The 25,086-nt window shown below is 42.6% G+C and overlaps 1 protein-coding gene across 4 annotated transcripts in view; it reads left to right on the top strand.

The window, feature by feature from the left end:
- The window catches only part of Fbxo34 (F-box protein 34), a 67,034-nt gene that overhangs the window by 8,726 nt on the left and 33,222 nt on the right, over positions 1–25,086 (top strand). The window lies entirely within an intron of this gene.

The following is a 25,086-nucleotide window of genomic DNA, read 5'->3' as shown; positions in this document are numbered from 1 at the left end:
GTGGTCATAGTATATTTGTCATAGTTCAGATTTCATGTCCTCATGCCGTGTGCAGAGGGGAAAGAATTCTGTAGAAGCTGTGGGAAGAGCCCCTAAACTGTTCTTCCATACCTTTGGCAGTCTGAAGTCTGAGACCCCTTTTTTTGAGCAGAACTCGACTAATGTACTGCTTTGTACACTGTTGGGGAGGAGGGGGTTCTTAAGGTCAAGGGGCAGTAGATGCAGACAGCATACACTCGTGCCATCCTAAGTCCACCTTTCCTCACTCTCATTAGTCAAGCACTTGTTCTCGAATTCTCTTTCCCTGTTTAATCTCTGCTACTATTCTAAGCCTCTAATGTGGAGCAAGGATAGTCTGGTGGGTGGAAGCAAGCATAGTCTTTGTGTTATGAGCATGTTAGGGCAGCACTGTCCAATAAATACAGTGTGAGCCGTGCATGCAATTCAGAGTTGTCTGTGAAAAACGGTTTGTGTGTGTGGTTTGGGACAAACGTTCCAGAGCTGATGTCTCCCTCCTCCCTCCTTTTACCAAGCTGAGCCAGAGTTCAAAGTCCTCCTGGCTCGGCGGCCTGACACCAGTGTACTGCTTTTGAATGTGAACCTACTCTGTTTTTGTTGTCATGCTGGGAGATGGCTTTTGTGTCTTTAACGTGACCTCACCTACTTTGTGTGCACTTCCCTGAAGCAATCCTAGTGCTCAGTTTCCTCAGCCTTGCTTTAAACACAGTCAGTCAAAGCATGCAGGCATGGCGGCTCGCTCCTGTACTCCCAGCACTAGGACTGGGGGTGGGGGTGGAGAAGGAACACGAGAAGTTCAAGGCCAAACTCAGCTATGTTTGAGGGTAGCCTGGGCTACATGAGACCTTGCCTCAAAAAACCAATAATCAAACCCAGACCAAATAACTACAGTAATTCATTAAAAAAAATTGGTTTTCATAAAACTTCCTTGGGTCTTTAGTTCCTTCCCTTTCCAGTTCCTTAAACTCCTGTTATTTGCATAGTGAGTACTTAGCTGCTTAGTACTTGCACTTCAGCATGTATACAATTGTTTAATTGTTCTCTAATTGTCTTATGCATATTACTCTTATTTATTCTTCTAAATCATAAGCCTCACATCTTATGACCCTAAATTGTAAGCATATAATCGAAGACTTAGCTTTTCCTTAATACAGTTATAATATTATAGCTGCTTATTTAAATTTGTATCCTTAAAAGTTTTTCAGAATTATTTTGTTTTCTACTCTGTTGGTTGATGATGAGATATATTTTTAGCAGGTAAGGTTGTTAGAGTTTGTGGTAAGTGTGTGTGTGTGTGTGTGTGTGTGTGTGTGTGTGTGTGTGTGTGTGTGTTGCTGGAGATTTAACCCAGGGTTTCACATGTACTAGGAAAGTGCTTTTTAAAAGTTAAGATGATTGTATTTGTATAATTGCTTATTAGAAGATAGAAAACCACACTAGGAACCACAGGGATAATCTTTGATTAGTTGGAGTTTCTTAAGATAAAATCTGTGTTTGATAAGGATGTCTCAGAGGACCAATTTGCTTTATTGCTGAAGAACCAGGAGAGGCAGACCAGTTCCAAAGTAGGGCAGGCGATCTTATTTCAAGTTCAAGCATCAGGCTTAGTCTCTTGGGTTCTCAGTACCTTCACAGCCCCCACTCACTTTAGTCGTAAAGTGTAGGTCCAGGTTTTCAGCTGTTGGAGATGAAGAGCTCTCTCCGTGTCATGATATGTTGATTCTTTGGGATGCTATGAAGAGGACTACCAGACGATCTGCAAAATAAGTTTTAAAGTAGGTCTGAGAACTTGAAGTTTTAGGAATCACCCCTCACCCAGTTTCTTTAACATGTGATAATGATTAGCTTGATGAACTAGAAATATGTTAATGTTTTAATTTGTGGAATTTTAAGACCCATTATTTCCTGGGAAGTGTAAACTAGGCATTGATGCTAAGTACATTAGTTGTTTGTTTGTTTGTTTGCTTGTGACAGTATCTTCCTATGTAGTTCAGGCTGGCCTAAAACTCAAGCTCCTGTCCTGTTCTAGTGTTTGGGTTATAGGCATGCCCGCCAGACCTGGCTAAGTTCTGTCACCTTTCTCTTAGCACAGTTGTGGTGATACATTACTTATGATTTAATAAGGCTTGCCTAAGGGTTGAGGGTGCAAAGCCAGCCACAAGCTATAGAGGTCGTGGTACACACCTTTAATCCCAGGACACGGGAGACAGGCAGATAGATCTCTCTGAGTTCAAGGCCATCGTGGCTTACACAAGAGTGAAGAGTAACAGAGTTTACACCTTCCTTTTATCCCAGCACTTGATCACACGCCTTTAATCCCAGCATTAGGGAGGTGGAGACAGGAGTGATATGACTGGACAGGGAAAGGAATATGAGGAGGAGACAGGATCTGAGAGCTTTTGCCTCTGAGGATTCATGGTGACAAGATTGCCATTTCAGCTGGGTAGAGCTACTGGCTTGGCTGCTTTGCTTCTGTGATCTTCATCTTGAAGCATAGTGTTTGCAAGACTTCAGTAGTCTTTGATACAAAATAACTCAAATTTAATGTCCATTTCTAAAGTAAAGGCACACTTTATTTTATGTGATGTAAGTATAATTGTCACATAGAAATGTATTGAAAATGGAATCGAAAATTATATATTAAAAATAGACCTAGTCTTAAATGATCTAAGAGTAGTCAGTTTAGACATGTGTGATGATGCTTACCTGTAATCCTAACATGGGGCAGGGTGCTGAGGCAGTGGGATTTTGTGTTCAAAGTCAGCTTGAAGCATATGAAGTAAAAGAAAAATGATGTGTGTGTGTGTTACACGTGCGTGTGCAGAGGCAGGCTTTGTTTCTGTAGCCTAGGTAGGCCTTGAATTCCATATCCTGCCTCAGCCTCCTTAATTCTAGGAGTGGGTTGTATCACCAAGGCTAGCTCAAAAAATAAAATTTTAGATAATTCTTATGTTGTGGATGCCATGGAGAAAGGTAATTTATGCATATCTTAAAGTAGTGTTGACAGCTAGATGTGTTGACGCGCACACTTTTAACCCTAATACTTAAGGGACTGAGTCAGCAGGATCACCGGGAGTTTGAAGACTACCTGACTTAGTGCGTTTCAGACTGGCTTAGGCTACGTGTCTCAAAAATGAGAGGAGGGCGGGAAAAAAAAACTGTTGAAAGGCCACCACCTATGGTCAGCTTGATACATCTCATTTATTTCTATATAAGCAATCTACAGGCTTGCAGATGTTCCTATTTGCAATTCTTGAGGATCTCTGTTCTTGAGTGTCCCCCTACCAATCTCTTATATGGTTTCTTTGGTTAATGGGACATTATTTTGTTGATCATTTTTTTTTCCTTTAAAAAAAGATTTGTTTTAAGCAAAACACAGTCTCAAAACAGCCAAAGAAGGAAGGGTGGGAAGGAGGAGATGGGAGAGAATGAATATATACTTTCTTCCTTCCTGAGGATAATTAGGGCTGGATAATGATCAAAAATGGGCCAGAGCAGAATCATAGCTCCAATTAAAAAAAGATTCGTTTTTAGTGTATGTGTATGAATGTTTTGCCTACAACTATGTCTGTGTAACATGTGTACAGTACCCACAGAGGCCTGAAGAGGGCATCAGATCCCCTGCCATTTTGACTTAGAGTTGTTAGTTGTCATTGAGAAGAGCAGCAGATATTCTTAATTGCTGAGCCATCTCTTTAGGCCCCTTGTTGGCTTTTTAACTACATTTGGTTGCTTTTGTCTGTTTCTATTAAGAACAGGTGGTAAGAGGTTAAAAGATATCTAGCGTAGCTTAACAGGACTTATTTTCTTGTCCTTCCTCAAAGAAATTGACTTCTTAGCAGTTTCCATTCCCTTTTCCCTTCCCAATACTTTAATTTTTTATATCTAGTATGTGGTGGTTTGAATAAGATGGCCCCATAGGCTCATATGTATGAATGCTTAGTCATCAGGGAGTGGCACTGCTTGGGAGGGATTAGGAGGTGTGGCCTTTGAAATAGGTGTGGCCTTATTGAAGGAAGTGTGTCACAGGGGATGGGGTTTCAGAGGCCCAAGCCAGTCATGTTCTCCACCATGGTGGCGATGGACTAAGCCTCTGGAACTGTAAGCAAGCCTCAATTAAATGCTTTCTTTTGTTAGAATTGCTATGGTCATGATGTCTCTTTACGTAGATAGAACACTACTAAGACATAATGGTTCATCAGGCAGTTAGTTCCATGCAGCATCATCTAAAACTACAGCTTTTGAAAACAATGTTTTTGACTAGGTCATGTCTTAAGTGGTTCAGAATGCCAAGGGTGCTGCTTTCTTCCTCTGTCTGTTGGTCACCCCACTCCCCTCTTTAGGAGCAGCAGAATTGTTTGTGTCTTACCTGTTCTTTTAGCACATATAAAAAGAGACACATAAAATACAAATAATCTAAAAAGATAAAATTTTTATGAAATTTTAAAAACATTTTTGACAATCTTTACATTTTGGTATATGAAAAAAGTATTTGTGAGATAGAAAGTCTGAATAGTGGGTTAAACACAATCATTTTGGATGCAGTTCAGGTTGCACTTCGGCCTGGTGTACTATTTGTAATGGTTTTCTTTTTCTCTCTTTAAAATTAAGGCATAATTAACACAGAAGTACACGTATAGCACATGAATGACTCAGTGAGGTTTTTTTCCTATTGTCTGTACCCTCTACAAGTGCTGCTGGATCTTTAAGTGGAGCTATTTATTCCAGGCACTGTGTTTCAAGGAGCAAAGATTACAGGCAGAAGGTTTCTAGAAACTACCCCTTCACAACAGTTTTGTTAGCTAGAATGCATTGTTATGGTCACATCAGAAGTGAGGGAGGTTGGACAAGCCAGTCATGCCATGTTTCTGTATCACAGAGTTCCTGTGCTGTCTTGTGGATGAATGCCCAGAGGTTCAGCTGCTAGCTCAGAGTACTGGCAGCTGGAGAGTCCATCTGCTTTTTCTTGCTGTGTAGTTTTTATATTTGCTAGTCTCATAAAGGAATGGTGGTCGTGGCCATCTCTAATTGACCCAGTAGGATAGGTAGAGAAAATAATTCTATCCTAATGCCCTAATGTATTGACAGTGCCTTGAAAATGCAAGACTGTATGTCAAGCTAGTGCCAGGCTAAGTCAGATGATACACATACAGCACATTTTCATTGTCCTACCAGGAAACTAATGGTTGATGCAAAAGAAGAAAAGCTTCCTTTGATTTATAAAAGTGAGCTTGGTAGGAAGCTACAAGGTAATGTAGTAGAGTGAGCTTGTGTGTTGCAAGCCTGTATGTAGTTCCGCTACAGGGGAGGAGTGGGTAAGAGTCCCACTGCACTCCAGGAGTTTGAAACTCTCTGCCAAAGAAAATGAAAACTAGATTTTATAATTTTTGTCCTGTATTTTCCTTTCATGTACATTTAACATGTAACTGCTTCAGTATCCCCGGCCTGTGATTTCTAATTGTTCTCTTCGCCTAAAGAGTTAAAAAACAAAGTAATAAACATAATTCCTGTTTAGTTTTCTTTTACAGAAATATGCATGTTTTGTTTTTTATATAGTTATTTTTGTTGAAATTCTATAAATTTTCTTTTTACTCTCCAGTTCAGATGGGTTCAGATTACATAAAATATGTTTTGCCAAAACTCTTTAGTAGGCGATTGAGTCTTGGAGTGCATTTCTATGCTGGGTGTGGTAGAGTATGCCTATAATTCCAGCACTCAGATGTATGAAGCAGACGGATTGTAGTTTGAGGCCAGTCTGAGCTACATAGTGAGGTGTTTTTTGTTCTTGTTTTTGTTTTAATACAAATAGGAACTTTGGGTTAGGCTTAAACAAAAGTTGATGGTGTTTTTCCAGCTAATGCTATGTAGAGTGTTAGGCTATCTTTACTGCTGACATAGATTGGAGCGGTTAATAAAAGGTGACATATAGGCCCAGCTGCTTAGGGGTATGAGTCAGGAAGATAGGTTGAGCTCAGGATGAGAACCAGCCTAGTTTGTATGATGAGCCTTGTGCCCCCTCCCCCAAGAAGGAAAGTATGTGTCTCCTACCACATGGTGAGGGCTTAGAAGAAATCTCTTAGCTTTCACCCTGTACTATATATATAGTTCTGCTTTTCTCTCTGAAGTTTGGGGAAGTGTTAGAAAAAGGATTATGTTTCTGTATTAGGTATCTTTACATGACTGTTACCAAATACCTGAGATGAATAACTTAGAGGAGAAAGTGTTTATTATGTCTCTGGGTTCCAGAAAGACTCCAGTCCATCTGGAAGGCAGATAGAGTGGCCCTATCCCTGGTAGTGGGGCCTTGAGGCGCTGGCTTGTTTACATGGTGGCAGAGCAGTCAGCATCCAGGACAAGGGGCACGTCTGACCTTCAGATGCCTACGCTAATGACCTTCCACTAGCTAGGCCTCACCTCCTAAAGTGTGTGTTTTCCATTGCTTCAAAATAGTTCCACAATGTGGTAAACAAGTGTCTAAAAACAAAAGATAGTAACCGACTTTTCAGTTCCAATCATGCCAGCTCAGTAGCAGTGTTTTGGCCTTTCTAGGAGGGAAGGGAACTTAAATATTATGATGCCAGGGATCATACTTTTGAGTTATCACTAAAGAAACTTTAATGAGAGCTTGGTACCCATGACCTAAGATGGGTCTTGAGATGCTTCTAGTGCAGAATCATTCACTTGTCTGAAGTCAAATTTCTATACATCTCTCTCTCTCTCTCTCTCTCTCTCTCTCTCTTAAAAGCAAACAACGACAAAACAATGAAGGTTACAAGTCAAAGAATAGGAGGAAGCATTCTCTCTATCACTGGACTTTGCAGTTAACTTCAGGATCCCTCCTAAGGGTTCTATGGCTTAGAATAAAAAGTGGTGCTGGTCTTGTACTTCACACTGAAGATGGCACAAACCATGATGCCAGGTAGAGATTCGTTGAGGGAATGCATATGAGTTGTTTTGTCACACCAGCACATACTTCTGGGAGGAAACTGGAGATAGAGGAGGCTAGTAACAGCATCTGATGTTTTGCTCATTGGTAGCACCCACCATTACTAACTGTTCAGGCCAGCAAGCACTTGTCCTGACTTTTGTATTGGTGCTCCCTTTGTTAGGTTGCTGTTTAGATAAATGTAGCTGCTTTAGGCTCTTATATATCACTCAAGAAAGTCTGTGCTGACTGCCCTGTTTAAAGTGCTTCTGATGAGTTTTCTTTGCGCTGCCTAGTTCCCTTAGGCTTCATCTCTGTAGATACGGTCCTTCAGAGGCAGAGTCACAAGTGTGTATGACTGCAGCAAGTGTGAGTTAGTGGAAGCCTGAAGGGAAGACAGTGTGTAGATCTGTGGTCCATTTTCTTTTCCGTGTCAGTTAGCTCCCTGAGTGCGGAGCGCAGGATTAAAGATGTGCGCCCGTGCCCTGCCCGGCCTGAGGTGGATGGGTATTTGTGTATGTCTGCTGCTCATAGTCCTGCTCACTCAGCGTTTTAGTCCTTGAGAGCCTTTGCCTGTTTGTCGACCATCTTCCAAGTACCAGAGCCATTTGTCACGTGACATAAGGTAGGAAAGGATGTAATGTGACAAAGTTAGCAACAAATAGTTTACATATGAGACATTTGTGTTCGAAAGTATTTTCATTGATTAAAAAATAATTCAGGAGCAGAGCCCAGTGTGGTGGTGTACTCCTTTAATCCTAGCACTCCGGGAGGCAGAGGCAGGGGGATCTCAAGAGGTCAAGACCAGCCTGGTCTACAAAGTGAGTTCCAGGACATCCAGGGCTGCACAGAGAAACCCTGTCTCAAACAAATAAATATAAAAATAATAACTTAGGAGCTGAAAACAATAGTTATTTTGGAGACTACTGTTGTGTAATGATAGTAAGGGCAAGCAGATGTGTGCCCGCTTAAGTATTGTATATATATTTTCCTCTAGTTTGTCATTGCTGAGTACTTAGTCCAGGACCTTGCACATGCTGGGCAGGTGTTCTTCCGCTAAGCTGCATCCCCAGCAAAGACTGTCTATTCTGTTGGTGGAAAAAGGACTGAATTTTGGTTTGATGACTCAGTTCAATTTCCTAGCACTCACATAAAAAGCTAGGCCCTGCAAAAATGCTGTAATCCCAACATTAAGAAGGTAGCTAGTTAGCTAGCTAACTAAGTAGCCTGGATCAGTGAGCTCCAGGTTGAGTGAGAGACCCTGGTCTCAGAAATGAAATTGAGAGTGATGAAGACACTCAGTGTTGACTTGTGGCCCTCAGGTGTGCATGGTCATGTTCACCTGTCCGTATACCACACATACACACAAAGCAGAAAAGTCAAAGAAGAATATATCTGCCTCATGCCTACTATAGCATCTTTTCAGTTTAATAGGGATGGGACAGTGAGGAAACCCCTTAGATTCCAGTTGTCCCACAGTGTGCAAATGAACATCTCTCTTCTATTGGAGCCCTCGAGGCTTCAACAGACCGAGGTATGGCAATTAGTAATGTGCCTTACTTCATTCTTCATCTAGAGTTGTTTGAATCTGGAATGACTCCCAAGGAGTCCTGCATTGAAGACTTTCCCCCTGGTGCAGTGGTGCTTATAGGTGGGGCTTTGAAACTGGCTTTGCTCATGCCAGGCAAGTGCTCCATGACTAAGCTGTATCCTTAGCCTTTTTCAAAACAAAACAAGACAGGGTTTTGAGAGTTCCTTAGTTGGCCTTTAACTTAGGCTCCTCCTGTGTCAGCCTCCAAAATAGCTGACTCTACAGATCTGCACCACCAGGCTTATAGTATCTCATTGTGATCATAATTTGCATTTCCCTGACAGCTATTGTGAGTATTTAGAACTTGGTCTTTTGGTTCTACATGGCTGGGCTTTGTAGCTGAGTAGTCAATGTACTTCCTTTCACATTTGAGTTATTACTTCTTAGAGATTACTCATGTGTGAGCCAATGAGAAAGTCTCATGTTTACAGATTTCTGTGTTCCTTTCTGAGAAACCTGTAACACGAGATATAAAAAAACCCAGAAACTGATATTGGGGTTCAAACTTCAAGCTGAAAATCAGAAAAGCAAAGTAGCAGGCCACTAGGTCTTATGCTACCTCAGGCTGAATGGGCTGACCCTACTGCCTCTCCTCAGCATGACTGGAGAATCCTGAGACTGAATGTCTTCCAATCCTCAGGATGGCTGGAGAATGAATGCTCTATACTGACCCTGCTCCTGTCTTATACACCTCCCTAGTGCTGGGATGAAAGGTGTGTGAGCCCAGGTGCTGAGATCATCTTTGTGTGAGCTGTTTCTCTTCAGGACTAGGCCAATCTTGTGTAGATCTGGGTGGCCTTGGACTCACAGAGATCCATCTACCTCTTAATCCTGAGTCCTAGGATTAAAGGTGTGCACCACCATCTCCTAGCTTCTGGTTAATGGATTAAAAGTGTGTACCTGACTTCTATGGCTTGTGGCTGACTTTGCTTTTCTGAATCCTCAGGCAAGCTTTAGTAAATCATAAATAATATGTCACCACAGAAACCAAAATATTGTGCCACTTTTAGGCAAGCAGGTATTACCTCCAGTTGGTACTAAGAGATAGTTTTCTAATTATGTTCACTAATGAAGAGGGTGGCATTTTCCTAGCACATATCCTTCCTTGCTTCTGCAGTGCTAAATTGGATGTTGGAATAGAATTTGGAAAGAAGGGTTTTGCCTTTTGCCTTTGATACTATAACTTTCTTTCAAAAATAATGTAAGATTTGTCACACATCTGCATACTTAATCTTTGGAGGAGGAGAACTTGATAGCAACAATTCAATGGATCAGTTATCTGCCGAGGACTCAAGTAGAGGGGCAGGGGTTTGTTGTGATGGTGACTTTAGAGAGGTATTGTAACTTAATGAGTGTGTTAGCCAAACACGGTACAGTGCCAGGCTTTAAACATGGAGTCATTAGAGGAAGACTCCTAGGATTGAGCTAAATCATACAGAAATAGATGCACTCATTTAACATACACACATGTATACTTTAAAATGCAAATTTTAAAGGGCCTCAAAACATAAGAACATATGATTAAACTTAGGAATCTGTGTAAGAAAATTAAATTATTTTTCTGTTTTTAAGGTACACAAAAGAAAGAATATATAGATTTATTGCTTAGTTATTGTGACGTGCTGCTAAGGAGACTTAAGTTGTTAGTAAATGCCTCAAATCTAATGAAACTGGCTCTAGGTATATAATATTCTTAAATTTTTAGTATTTACCATGGTGGTTTTATTTTGCTGTTAAGAACTAAAAAATCTGCCATGCTTTTGAGAGTTATACTTATATATTATATTGTCAATAGTGGAGTATGTTTAACAGTTAGGAACACTAGTCCTCTAAATCACTGGCACAATTACTGTCACTCTCATCTGTGAAAATATTTCTAAGAATGTGTTGAGGTGCTAATTAGACATGATCTACAGTCATTATGGGTGTTCTTCAATTCATAGAAGTCAATTGCAAAACAGCAACAAAACCCTCACAAAATATGCAAGATGCATATTTTGCACAGATGCATTTCCACAGTGTCAAGAGAATAGCAGCTCTTCAAAGTGTGTATGGGGGGCTTGATTGAAATGGATTGTTAGTCTTCGTGCGCTGTGCTCTGTCAGTTAAGCTGGGTTTTTGTTGTTGTTTTTTAAATTCAGACCACTGACTAGGTCCTAAATATGTAGTTTTAAAGAAATTTCCTATTTTGTTATTCTAAAATGGATTACTTCCAAGCCTGGCACGAGGGCTCACAGCTGTAGTCCCAGCACCTGAGACAAGGCGTCATGGGTTGCTGTGAGCCTGAGACTAGCCTGCTGTACATAGGCGTGACGGGCTAGTTGTGGGCACAGCAAGACCCTGTCTGGACCCCTTAAAACAAAACACCTCACTCAAATTCCTGGTATATAATTTAGATTTTTTTTTTTTTTGCAAATAATGGAACTCAATTTGTTTTCGTGTACGTTTACTTATTCAGGACTTATGAGCAGCTTCCGTCTTAAGTGTTGCTTTTTCCCCATTAAGTCATTGTGAATACCAAATAATTTGGGTTCCTACCCATTTTTGTTATGATCATCTTTCGAGGTTAGGGTTGTAAAGTTTTTTTGAGGAGCCTGGGAGATGGCTCATTAGGTAAAATAGTTGCCTTGCTCTCTGGAACCCATGCTTGCTTGTTTTTTTTAAGGCAGCTCAGTTTGGTGCTATGCTTGGAGTCCTAGTGCCCGGGAGGCAGGCAGGTGGACCTTTGGAGCTAGCTCAGCAGTCAGCCTAACCTACTTGATGAGTTCCATAGCAGTAAGAGGCCCTGTTTGGGGGCGAGGGAGATAGCTGGTGACTGTCTCCAAGGCTGCCCACTGGCTTTCACTTACACATGCACGCACGCACGCACACACACACGCACGCACACACACAGTGTTTTGGAGAGAGATTGGAAATGTGAGGCTGGAGGAGTAAGTTGATCAACTGGGTAGAAATTAGGAGTAGGCAAGTGAAGTTTGTGTAGTGTTAGCAGCTCCAAGTGTTGAGTCCTAGTGCCTAGTTGTAACTTGCAGTGTTACTGTATCCCGAGTGCTGGCAGCTCAGCTCCCTGCCACCTTGGTGGCTCCTTAGCCACCAGATCCTGTAGCATTGCCACAACCCTGCCACCCTCGCATCCCTTCTCCGCTCTCGGTTTCAGCTCTCTGCTGCTCCTTCACCTTCCGTAGTCTCAGCTTTGGGAGAGCTCCTCTCTCTGCAGTCTTTCCTGCTGCTCTCACAGGTTCACCCGTCCTAGCTGGGGGTGCTTCGTGCTGATAACCCCAGCTCAGCCTACTCTAACTACAGCGAAAGATCACAGCAGTCGATCAAACTGGCAGGTCACTGAACTAAGCCCCCTGGGGCCTGTCACACAGCACGGGAGGCACTGTACACCAGGCTTGTCCCCATTTGAGGGGAGGCTGTTATACAGCCAGCCATGTGCGCAGTTTCAGATGTGTCTGCTAACCACACGCTTTGCATGGTCACTCTAGGCTGCACAGGAGTACTTGGTTTGCCTGTCCTGTCTGTTGGGAGTCAGGGAGGCACTTGGGGGATAAAAGCTTTCACAAGGGCTGGGGTGACAGGCAGTTTTCTAGGGCCTGGCAGCACACTTGGAATGATTGTGGCTAACAGAGAAGCTGTTGAAATAGAAACAGTGGCTTCTGTAACTGTTGCTGCACCTTCTGTGACCATAGTAAGACACCTTAGGATGTTTGGGCCTGAGAGTCTTTCTGAGTGGCTATGAGACCTTTAGAGCATCCATTACTGGCTGTGATAAGGACAGTTCAATGGATCAACACAAAAGCAATTATTTAGGGCTCAGTGAGTGGAGAAAGGTGCTTGCCACCTAGCCTGACAACCTGAGTTCAGTCCCCAGGACCCAAGTGCATGGTGAAAAGAGAACGGTGGGCTGGAGAGATGACTCAGCCATTAAAGGCTCACAACAAACTGTAAGAGAACCGTCTCCTGGACTGAGTGAGTGTGCGTGTGTGTGTGTGTGCGCGCAGGTGCGCGTGTGTGAATACATACTGTTTGATGGAAATTCTCGTGGCTTCTGTACAAGTGGCAGAGCTGAAGTTGTAGTCGCTGCTGCCTTTGATGAGAGCTTAGAAATGGCAGTGCTACTGTCAGCTTAGTCGTCTGGGAGAGTGAGTGTCCTTTAAAAAGTGCCTCCGTCTGACTGGCCTGTAGGTAAGCAACGCAGGCGTTTTCTGTCTTTTAAATCTTATGTGTATGGGGGGTTTGCCTGCCTGTTATGTCTGTGCGTCACTGTGCAGGCCAAGGGGGTGGGCGTCAGGTCCCCTGAAGAAGTTAGACAGGTGTGTGCTTTGGCACAGCGTGCAGGCATCCTAACAACAACTGCCATCGTCTACATACAGCGTGTAGCCACTGCTGCAAGTGAAAGGACACAGCAGCAGAGCACGGCAGGTCAGAGTCCGGCTCCCAGTATTTAATGCAGTCTACATGTCTGCGCTTCTGTGTTCCCTGGACCACCAACCTAGGATATTTTCTGTACGGTGTTCCTTGTCAACCGAAATGTGTTTGTGACTCACTCAAACCTTAACATGTGCACGGCACATCTAACCCTGTTCACTTCTTTATTCTCACTGTGTTGTCCAGTCTCCCCTTGAATTATTTTCACTGTGGTAAGCAAAGCAAAATGTGTGGGAAAGTTACGTGGCCTTGCTTGTGAGTTTAATTGTATGTTTGAATAGCTAAGCACTTAAACGACTTTGTGTGACTCCTGTCCATCAGATGTTTATTTACTTTTATCTAGTTTAGTTTGGACTGGTGCTTGTTTGCCCCTCCCCCTCCCCTCCCCTCCCCTCCCCTCCCCTCCCCCTCCCCTGAAACAGTTTTGCTGTGTAGTTCTTTCCTGTTGCTGTGAGGAGACGCCTTGACCAAGGCAGTTTACATAAGACAGCATTTAGCGGAGGCTTGCTTATACTTTCAGAGGGGTGAGCTCGTGACCATTGTGCAGGGAGCATGGCAGCAGGCAGACAGGCCGGTGCTGGAGCAGAGACGAACCCATCCACCGGCAGCGGGCAACGGGAGACCGGTGCCCACCCACGCAGCACACCTCCTAATCCCGTGGTTCTCTACCTTCTAACGCTGCGACCCTTTAATACAGTTCCTCATGGTGTGGTGCTTTTGAAATAGAGGGTTGTCAAAGGGTTACGATCTACCTGTTTTTACCCTTTGCCTCTTTTGAGGTGCCCACCACCCAGCTCCCAAATAAGTCACACACTCAGAGGCTTATTATTTCTTATGAATGCCCAACGTTATTCTGCCTACCATTTGCCTCTAGGCCTTTCCTTTTCTTCTGTAAATCTTAGTTTCACTCTTATTCTGTGGCTGACTGGGTGGCTGGCCCCTAATGTCCTCCTCCTTTCTCCCAGATTTCTCCTATTTATCCTCTCTGCCTGCCAGCCTGGCCCATCCTTTCTCCTGCCTCACTATTGGCCGTTCAGGTCTTTTACTAGACCATCAAGTGCTTTAGACAGGCAAAGAATCACAACTTCACAGAGTTAAACAAAAGCAACATAGCTTTATCATTAAACAAATGTTCCGCAACATAATCAAAAGTAACACACTTTAAAATAGTATTCTACAACAAGAACCACTATCCTAGCCCTTCCCAAAAGAGTTCCACCAACTAGCACTAAGCATTCAAATATATGAGCCGTTAGGGGCCATTTTCATCCAACCCCACACTCTCTTTAGCCTAGAGCTGGCTGGGTAGACCATACATGGCCTGTATTCATGGCAGTAGTCCTGCCTCCGCTTTCCGAGTGCTAGGATTAGGTATGTACCAACACACTAGGCTAGTAATCTCCCCTGTTAATGTCCATTCCTACCATCTAATCAATTTGTGTGTGTGCGCGTGCGTGCGTGCGTGTGTGTGTGTTATTACTTTCAGTTTTGTCTTGAGACTGACTTGTTATATAGCTTAGGCAGGCCTTCAATCAGGATCCTCTGCCTCGAGTGCTGGGGTTATAGGTGTGTGCCACCATGTCCAGATGTTACTTCTTTTGAAACAAGGAGGTTCTAGGGCTCGGGAGATGGTTTACAGTTAAGATTACTGGCTACTCTCCCAGGAGCCTTTGATTCAGGTGCCAGCACTCATATGGGACTGAGACCACCCTCTAGTAACTCCAGCACACAAGGGTTTTGACAAAACATCCATCCATACAAAAGTTCTTGTTTTTAAATCAGGCTCTATGGAAAAGTAATTGCTGTTTGCTGACTTTAAATTATGAAGAAAGTCTTTGGTGACGTGAGACAATTGTGCCATATTTTATAGTTCTGTTTTCCCTGTGAGGAAAGGTCTCACTTGTAGGCCTGGCTGGCCTCATCTGTGGTGATTTTCTCGCCTTTGCTAAGCTGGGGTTGCTGGCATGTGGCCCAGCACCGTTCCTTTATTGTAGCTAGTAAGTGACATGAGGGAAAGTGTAAGTATCCAGTGTCCACACTCAGAGAAGCTTCCAGATTACTTCAGAACGTTACTTCAACAGTACATGCTTACTGGCCTCTTTTGGAGAGAGACCTTCATGGCACCTTTATGTGGCTATTAGCATTTATTCCCTAAGTTTTATTGGCTGACAAGTGGGGGATCAGAGAAAACAGACATTTTGCTTAGAGTCGGGGGCACCTAATGCCAGTTCTTTTATGTCTGTCATCTTCACCTTGTGATTCTGTTCTGAGGATGAAACCAGGGCTTTGCAAGTGGTAGGCTAGTATTCTGCTAAGAGGTGCTAGGTCCCAGCGCCTCTACTCTCTTCTTAACCCTTTAAGTGATTGATTTCTAGGGTCTGTTTATCCTTTGGGAAATCCACTGGATGACAAAATATTGAATGTATGAAGTAAAGCAGAATTTGATGACATGGTCCACCCAGAAAGAAAGAGTAGTGCCTTTGGTTTCTCAGAGAGTGCACTGTAATAACCATGGCATTGAGAATGTTGCACTGAGTGGTGGTGGTGTCGGGGTTGTTGCACACCTTTAATCCCAGCTCTCGGGAGGCAGAGGCAGGCCTTGAACTCTGAGTTCGAGACCAGCCTGGTCTACAAGAGCTAGTTCCAAGACAGCCTCCAAAGCCACAGAGAAACCCTGTCTCAAAAAAAAACAAAAAAATTTTTTGAGATAATAAATATAATCACATTTCTCCCTTCCCTTTCCCCCATCCAAATCCTGTATATGCCCCTCCTTGCTCTCTTTCAAATTCATGGACTACTTTTTTCACTGATTGTTATTACGTGCATATAAGTATATGGATATGCTTATATATATATATCCCTAAATATAATGTACGGTCTGTATAATGTTACCTGTATGTGTGTTTTCAGGTATGATCATTTGGTATTGGATCCCCAGTAGGTGTGCTCTTCACTGGGGAAGACACCTCTCTACCTGTCTCATCCCAGCTTTTCGTAGTTGTTATAGTTCTTTGTGTAAGGTTGAGCTCTTGTGAACTCCCCCCTCCTCTTGGGCATGTGTGTTGGTGTCGTCCTTCAGCTTGTGTCGGGCAGTCATATAGGTGAGACTTACTGGTGTAGCTTCTGACGTCACTGGAGACACTCTCTCAGCAGACTCCTGATCTACTGGCATCTGCATTGACTGAGCCTTTGGTGGGGGGTGCTTTGTAGATGTATCATGAGGTCTGTGGTCTACCACTCTGTGTTTTGATTGGTTGTAGATTTCTGTAGCGGTTGTCTGACTGTTGTAACAAGAAATTTCCTTGAGGAAACTACACTTGTTTGAGTATAAAGACAAATGTTTAGATTTGTTAGGGATTGTGTTCATTTAGTAAAGTAGTCGTTTGTAGGTGCTCCAATACCAGGGACTTCACTAGCACTGAGTAGCTAGCTAGGTTTCCGGTACCAGGTGTGGTCTTCCTTTTGATGAGCAGGATAAGTAATGTTTTATCACATCTTGCTTGCTATAGAAATCTTGTAGATATTTATGTTGGTCACTAAGTAGAAATCAAGGTAATAAAAAACTTGTTATTAGAGCATGTTACTTAATTTGTTAAAAAGCAAAAACTAGAAGCAGAGGCAGGAAGATCTCTGTGAGTTCTAGACCAGTCAGGGTTATAGTGGAGACTGTCTTGGCGTAGGGGATAAGAAACTGGGCTGGACATTTGGTTCAGTACTCGAGTGCTTGCCTAGTATGCCCAAGTTCCTCTACTGAATTCTGGAATTGATTTCCTTTTGTGAATACATCCACACACACTTGGGTTTAAAATATGCTGAGAAGAGCTAAAGGCTCTGCCAGAGGAGTTTATTGCACTCCCCTGCATTAAAGATTAAGGATTAAGTAGCTTAACTTTGTTCTGGTTTGGGGGTGGCATTCTGTGAGTGCATGTGGGTTTCCAGGCTGATAATCTATGCTGATGTCACATGTCCTTAACATTGAGTTTGGGTGAAAGTAAATTTGTGGTTGTGATTATCTGCTTTTCTTTTGTTTCTTTTGATTGATGTTTTTCTCATCTCTGTTTTGGATACACTTTTTGGAAGAATTAAGTTTGTAAGTAGTTGTTCCATTTGATGGGTTTAGGAAAAGACCTCTTGAGGTTATCTACTGTTTATTTTCCAGGCAGGAGGACTAGCTTGCCAAGAACAAAAGTTACCAAATAACACATCTATTGTACAAAATACTTCGGAGATAGGTCAGTTGGGAAGCTGTTTTACCTTAGAAATATGAGGGCATGTGATCCTGAGGGAGGGAGGGGACAGGGGAGTGACAGTAATTCATGGATTAACTGGTTTTAGGGAAGGAAATAGTAATAAAATCGTACTATTAGTCAGAAGTTATGGAAAACTGAAAAGCTTGATTGGAACACAAAGACTGTGGAGTGTCAGGTGGCGAGGGGTGAGCCGCTATTCCAAGTGCAGCAAATTTATCTTCAGACTGCATAGGGTGGGATTTGCATTCCCCAAGTTACAATAAGTTTCCAGATCCTTATCAGTCAAGTATTAGGAGTGACTGTTTTTAATAGTGATAATGAGGCAGCTATTCCCAGGAGGAGACTTAGTCACCAGCAGGATTGTCAGAGCCCTGAAATAGTTTGGGAAAACTCAGGATGGAAAAAAAAGCAAACTGTTTCAAAACAGAACAAAAACTTGAAGCTCTTTTTCAGGGATGGCGAGACGGGAACTGATAGAGGTGGCGCCCATCTCTTACCATGGGAGCAAAAAATTCCTTAGGTGGTGAGCTTCTAGAAGCCAGAACTCAGTGTTCTTTACCTAGAGTGCTGCAGGGTTAACAGGAAGTTGTGAATAAGATTAAGTTGGTAACAGCTACTAATCTGCAGTTATGTTCTTTATATAAATTGGCAAAACAGTTTTACATTAGGAAAACCCTCTAGTAGCAGCTTTGTTTAGAAAGGAAAGATTTTTATTTGTGTGTATCTGTGTGAGTGTATACCACATGTGCATAAGGTACCCAAGGAGGCCTGAGGGGGGGGGGGGGCGGGATCTGGTCCCCAGGAGGTAAGGTCCAGGCTGCTGTAAACCAGCACCTGATGTGAGTACCAGGGACTGAACTAGGGTCCTCTAGTAGAGCAGCAAGCTCTCTGAGCCAGCCACTGAGCCGTCTCTCCAGGCCCTGGTAGCCTTTAGAAAACAAATGTAAGTATTTGCCGGTGTTAGAGTAGAAGTGGGGAGTGTTCATGATCCTGTAGTCACACTACTCTTTTTTTCTCATTCTTTTTTTTTAATTTATATTTTACATTCTAATCCCAGTTCCCCCTCCCTCTTCTCCTCCCATTCCTTCTACTTTCCCCTCCTCTCATCTGCTCCATGGAGAGGGTAAGGCCTCCCCTAGGAAGTCTACTAAGTCTGTCCCATCATCTCCTTGAGGCAGGACCAAGGCCCCTCTCCACCCCCACACCCCTGTGTCTAGGCTGGGCAAAGTATCTCTCCATATGGAATGGGCTCCACTAAGTCAGTCTGTGCATTAGAGTTAGATCTTGGACCCACTGCCAGTGGCCTCATATATTGTCCCAGTTGCACCATTGTCACCTATATTAAAGGAGTCTTAAGCAAGTTCCCCATTCGTCACAACTCAGTCAGTGATCTCTCCCTAGCTCAGGTCAGCTGATTCTGTGGGTTTCCCCTTACGGTCTTGACTCCTTTGTTCTTATCGCTCCTCTCTCACTTGATTGTACTCTAGGAGCTTGGTCATTGGTTAATTTCTGCATCTGCTTCCATCTGTTTCTGGAAGAGGGTTCAAGCTTCTCTGGTGGTGTGTCTTATAGGCTGGGTATCTTTTGCTTTACATCTGGTATCCACTTATGAGTGAGTACATACTGTATTTGCCTTTCTGGTTTTGTATTTCCTCACTTAGGATTTTTTTTTCTAGTTCTGTCCAGTTGCCTGCGAATTTTAGGATGTCATTGTTTCTTACTGCTGAGTAGTAAGTACTCCATTGTTTAAATGTGCTGCATTTTCTTTATGCATTCTTCAGTTGAGGGGCATCTAGGTTGTTTCCAAGATCTGGCTATTACAAGTAATGTTTCTATGAGCATAGTTAAGCAAATGTCCTTATGGTGTGAATGTGCCTCCTTTAGGTATATGCCCAACAGTGGTATTGCAGGGTCTTGAGGTTGGTTGAGCCCTGATTTTCTGAGAAATTCTTATACTGATTTCCACAGTGGCTGTACAAGTTTGCACTCCCACCAGCAAATGGAGGAGTGTTCCCCTTTCTCTACATCCTCTCCAGCATAAGCTGTCATTGGTGTTTTTGATCTTAGCCATTCTGATGGGCATAAGATGGAATCTCAGAGTGGTTTTGATTTTCATTTCCCTAATGACTAAGGATGTTGAACATTTCCTTAAGTGTTTTTTTTTTTTTTTTTTGCCATTTGAGATTGTTCAATTGAGAATTCTCTATTTAGATCTCCACCTCATTTTTTAATTGGATTATTTGGTAGTTTAATGTCTAGTTTCTTGAGTTCTTTGTATATTTTGGAGATCAGCCCTCTGTCAGTGGTGGGATTGGTGAAGATTTTTTCCCATTCTGTAAGGAGCCGGTTTGTCTTGTTGATGGTGATTTTTGCTTTATAGAAACTTTTCGGTTTCCGGAGGTACTATTTATTAATTGTTGCTCTCAGAATCTGTGCTACTGGTGTTCTGTTTAGGAAGTGGTCTCCTGTGCCTATGCATTCAAATGTATTTCCCACTTTCTCTTCTATGAGTTTCAGTGTGGATGGATTTATACTGAGGTCTTTTATCCATTGGACTTGAGTTTTGTGCATTGCGACAGATATGAATCTACTTGCATTCTTCATGTTGACAGCTAGTTATATCAGCACCATTTGTTGAATATGTTTTCTTTTTTCCATTTTATATTTTTAGCTTCTTTTTCAAAAATTTGGTGTTCCTAGATGTGGACCACACTAGTCTTAAACACAAGGATTTACTAATTCATAATGGAGACAAGGTGTTGGTTAGCATCGCTAGGCCAAAAGGGTGAAAGGTAGGCTGCCTTTGTCTTGTCTATCTTATTTCAGTGCTAGGAAGAAAAGGATCTTTTTATTTTCTGTTAGGATTTCTTTTATGGCTGCCTGCATACTAATGTAGGAAACTATGAGGCCAGTTTCCTTACAGCCAGAAGTGATGACATACCAAAGTATAGCAAGGGAGTAAGTGCACACATGTCCCTGCCTTGGCTGGATCACAGTCTGCATGTTGTTTCAGCTGTCTGTGCTAAGTAAATTCCTCCTTAATATGATGCCATCGTGGTCACTGTCATCCTGTCTGGAAACAGCATCTATGGTATGAATTGTGTTTTGAAAACTCAGGCCATGGTAACACCCTTCATTCACCCCTTAGAGCTAAGGACCCAAACCTAGGGCCTTGCGCTTACTCACAATACTCACCACTGAGTCAGATCCCTAACCCATGCTAACTTGCCTAACTAGAAAGAACCACCTTAGAGTTACATGAAGAGGTAGACTGATAATCGGTGAATAAAAGCTCTCGCTGCACAATTCTGATGCCTTGAGTTGGATCCCAGGAATCCGTGGTAAGAGGAGAGAATGACTCCCCAGAGAAACCTTCTGACCTCCACACATGTGCCTGAATATACATACTCAGAAATAATCATAAAAATAAAAAATGTTTATAGATGCTAAAGGTGTTAGCTGGAAACAAATGGTATATTTCGTATTTCAGGTTATGTTTACATACTAAAAATAGTACCTTCAGTGTTGGGAATAATAACAGTATGAAAGATCAGTTTTTGCCATCTTAGGCCACATTTGAGAATTTATTGAGTTGACGATTAAGTAGAAACAGTCCCTTCATAGGCTTTCCATTATTGTCTTGAGGGAAACCAGAGTGTCACCAAATGCATGAACTATTGTGATTACTCCCTTGTTTCTGAGGTGAGGTAGATATACCTTGTGACATAGGAACAAAACAATTAAAAGGAACTTGGAGGTATGAGAAATTTGAAGTGTCATACAAATCTGATAGTTTTATTTAGGTAATATGTTTTGTTGTAGAAACTTAATGTTTCTAAAATGTTATAGAAACTTAGATTATAATAAACAATAGAAGATTTCTTTTAGGGGAAGATGATTAATTATTAAAATGAAAAAGGTGTCCTGAGGGTGGTATGAGAGGTTGTACAGTGATTAAGAACACTCCTGCTCCTGCAGAGTGTGGGAGTTGGGTTCTCAGCACCCAGCTCCAGGGGCATAGGATACCCTGATCTCCAAGGGTACCTCCACTCAAATGCACACACCCACATATAGACACACACACTCGCACACACACACACACTCAAAATTAAAACTAGAAATCTTTTACAAAGGAATTATGTATGGCCCAAGTAGTTGAGTTTTTGTTATGTTCATGATTTTGTATCAAATGATACAGCTTACTCAGCAGCTCTGTGAGAGTTGTTTAAAGAACGGCAGTGCTCTAAGAGCAGCAGGGCTTCCATTCCCGCTTTCCCCTGGGACGGCACTTTGAGCTTGTTCGTTCTTCACTGCTTAACTGTTCTGTCGGCTCTTACTGGCCTGCCTTACTCAGACTGGAGGCTCTTACTGGCCTGCCTAACCCAGAGACTCGGGTTTGCTGCCACACCCATTTTATATCTGTGCTATGCTATTTACAGCAATCTTTCTTTGTGGGGGGCTGGGTTTCAAGTAGCCCAGGCTAGGCTCAGAGTTACTATGTAACTGAGGATGACCTTGAACTCTTGACTTCTTGTCTACCTCTCTACCAACTACCGGAATTACATGTTTTTGCCTCTGTTTGATCATTAATAGCATTCATATGTTCTGGTTGTTGAGTTTTCACCTTCAGGTATGAGGATTTAATTATTTTCCTCATCCCTAGAAATTTTTTTTGTTTTGTTCTTCTAATGTAGGTGAATTCGGTGTTTATATATTAAGACTGAAAGTACTATTCAGCTAAGCTCTAGTGTCTCTGTAAGCATTTCAACAGATCTGATGTGAAGGATAGAGATGGATTCTGGCATTTGGGAGCCAAGAAATACTGAGTGTTACAGCTTGGATAGAAAGGTGTTCTGGTACTCGGGAGCCAAGGACCACAGGTCACAGTAAGCATAGCAGTTTACAGCCTTGTTTCAGGGAGAGGCTTCTCCAGTGTATCAGCTCTGCTCCCCAGGAGAAGGTTTCCGCCAAAGTTGTTACAGGTTCAGCTCCATTCCCCGAGAGTGTAACAACTTCAGTTGGTCAGGGGAAGGTTTACCCCAGTGAAAAGTGTTACAGTCCTGCTCTGCTCAGCTCCATCCAGGGTCCTCTCTGCTTACGTGATCAGGTGAAAGGTCTCACCCAACCCCTATTCAAGAGATTTATTGGGAGGGAAGAATCCAGGAGAGGGGCTGGCAGAGGACAGCCGGGCAGCCTGAACAGCCGAGGTGAACAGACACAGGGTTTATATAGGGATTCTTAGGGGGGTGAAGTTTTCCTGGGTGGGGATTGGTCAGATTTCAATCCCTGAGTTTATGATGGTTAGATCTCCTGCTCAGTGATTGGTTAGTTTTCTGCACAGGGTTAGGGTCAGATTTGGCTCTGGTTTCAGGGCTAGAGTTGTGTTTCTTTCTCTGGTCCTTTTTAGCCTTTTGTCTCCAATTTTAGGGCCAGGGTGTATTTCTTTCACTGACTCAGATTCCAGGGACAAAGTGTGTTCCTTTGGCACTGGTTGCAGGGTCAGGGTGCATTTCTTTAGTTCTGGTTGCAGGGCCAAAGTGTGTTTCTTTGACTCTGTTCAGGGTGTGTTTCTTTTGCTCTGTTCAGGGTGTGTCTCTTTGACTCTGTTCAGGGTGTGTCCCTTTGGCTCTGCTCAGGGTGTGTTTCTTTGACTCTGTTCAGGGTGTGTCTCTTTTGCTCTGCTCAGGTGTGTTTCTTTGACTCTGTTCAGGGTGTGTTTCTTTGACTGGCCCCTTTCCCCAACAGTCACTTTCATAACACTTTTAGTTTCCCTGAGCATTTATATATTTATTTACTTTTCTGTGTTTATTAATCTAGTTCAGCTTTTCCATATTCTCTCAGGAGCAATACTTTTGAGGTATTCTAATAGCTTTGTATTCTGGAAGATCAGTCCCATCTGGATCATCAGATTTCATGCTGAACTGCTCTGCAGGGTCCCACCACCAGAGTAGCAGAATAATAAAAACCCAGAGATAGACATTGGGGTTCAAGCTGAAGATCAGAAAAGCAAAGCAGCCAAGCCACTAACTCTTATCTCTACCTCAGACCAAAAGGGCAATCCTGGCCTCAGATTGCATCTCCACTGAGCTGCTCCTCAGACTCACCCCGATTGCAATGAGCTCCTGTCTCCTCCCACCTTTCTCTGCCCAGCCACATCACTCCTATCTCCACCACCATAGCGCTGGGATTAAAGGTGTGAGCTCTGTTCTCTTTTAGGCTGATTCACTCTTATGTAGCTCAGGGTGGCCTTGAACTCAGAGATCCATCTGCCTTTAATCCCTGTGTGCCGGGATTAAAGGTGTATACTACCACTGCCTGGCCTCTAAGGCTGTGACTAGCTTTGCACTCTGATCTTAAGTAAGCTTTATTTGTTGTATCAAACAAAATGTCACCACACACCAGAATCTTAAGACAGTGCTGCCTGCTTGTGTTAACCTCTTGTTTACAGCATGTGTCTTCTTTATCTTGGTTGAGATCCTGTCCCCCCATGTCCTTGTCCTCGACCACCACTCCCAGTGATGGGAATTGAACCCACAGTACTGTGTGGTAAATGGACACTACTACTGAAACAACATTACCCTAGTTTAGCCTTGAATTATAGCAGAACCTACTCTCCTAGTCCCTGCTTGAGAAAGTTAAACTCGTATAGACACATTTGATACATTTTTAGTCCATCAAATATACTACCAACTGGTAAATAATGCAAAGAACATAGAGCTTTTATTACATCCCTAAGTAGAAGAACCTTACATATTTTGGTAGGGAACTCAAAGTTAAAAATTTTTCCAAGCTCCCTCTCCCTTTTTTATTCCTTCCCTTATCTAAGAAGCAACATTGTTTTCTCTTGCTTTTTGGTTACTTGAGGCCCAGAGCTATTTGAATTTCCTTTGAGGCTATTGTTTTTGAGACTGGCTCTTTCAGGATCTTAGGCTATTTGCAACCTTCATTTTAATGAACCCAGCTGCTGCAGGCTCCTGAGTGCTGAGATCACAAACATGAGCTCCATGCCTAGCAGAGTTCCTCATCTGTATTCTTCATCCTCCAGTATTTGAAACTTTTAAGTCTGTAGTAATGAGGGCATTGATGCTGCATATTTGGTGAACCTTTGTAACCTGGGAACTATCTTTTAATTATTTTGTTTGACTTTCCTTTTTTTCTCCTTTTTCTCTTAGTATTCTTTTGAATTGGGTAACTGGAATTTCTGGATAAAATCATACGATGGTTTTATCTTTTTCTATTGAGGATTTAATTTCTCACTTTCCTTTCTTCCCCACTCCCGTCAAGTTTCTGGGTTCATGAGATTCTCCTGCCTGTTGATAAAATGGTAAATGATCTCAACTATTAAAGAGATTTCAAAATAGGCCTAGCCAGTAGTCTCCAATTAGTTTGCAAGTCAGGAAAAGATTTTCTTATTGTGGGAAGAAACTTTCGTTTTCCTGTAGTGTGAGTGTCTATAGTGGTTGAAACTGAATGACTTGTGGGAAGTGAGCAATATCAGGTTACATAGTTCAGTCTTCAGGAGAACTGGAACAGTAATGTTTCATTGTTTCATTCCTGAGCAATTCTGGTTAGGCATCACTGGCTGGGTCTAGCGACCTGACCATTCATCCATGCTGCTAAGCATTTAATTGGGCTGTAATCTGGTGAGACTTTGTCTTATGTGTCATGTGACTGGGCTGGTCAGACTGCCCGTGCCCCTCATTTCACAGTCCACGGTACTCTCCTGCTAACTTGTTTTTACTGACAGCTGTAGGACCAGTGCAGGAAAGTCGTGGGAAGCAAGGTAGTGTTGTAAGTGGAAGCAGCACTCTAGAGAAGAGCAGGATCGTCGTCACGGGTTCAAGACAAACCTTGACAAACCCAGCTTCAAA

This window comes from Mesocricetus auratus, unplaced genomic scaffold (genome assembly GCF_017639785.1).
Source record: "Mesocricetus auratus isolate SY011 unplaced genomic scaffold, BCM_Maur_2.0 Super-Scaffold_100048, whole genome shotgun sequence".
In the NCBI taxonomy this organism is placed as follows: Eukaryota; Metazoa; Chordata; class Mammalia; order Rodentia; family Cricetidae; genus Mesocricetus; species Mesocricetus auratus.
This window is presented reverse-complemented; position numbering and strand designations above follow the sequence as displayed.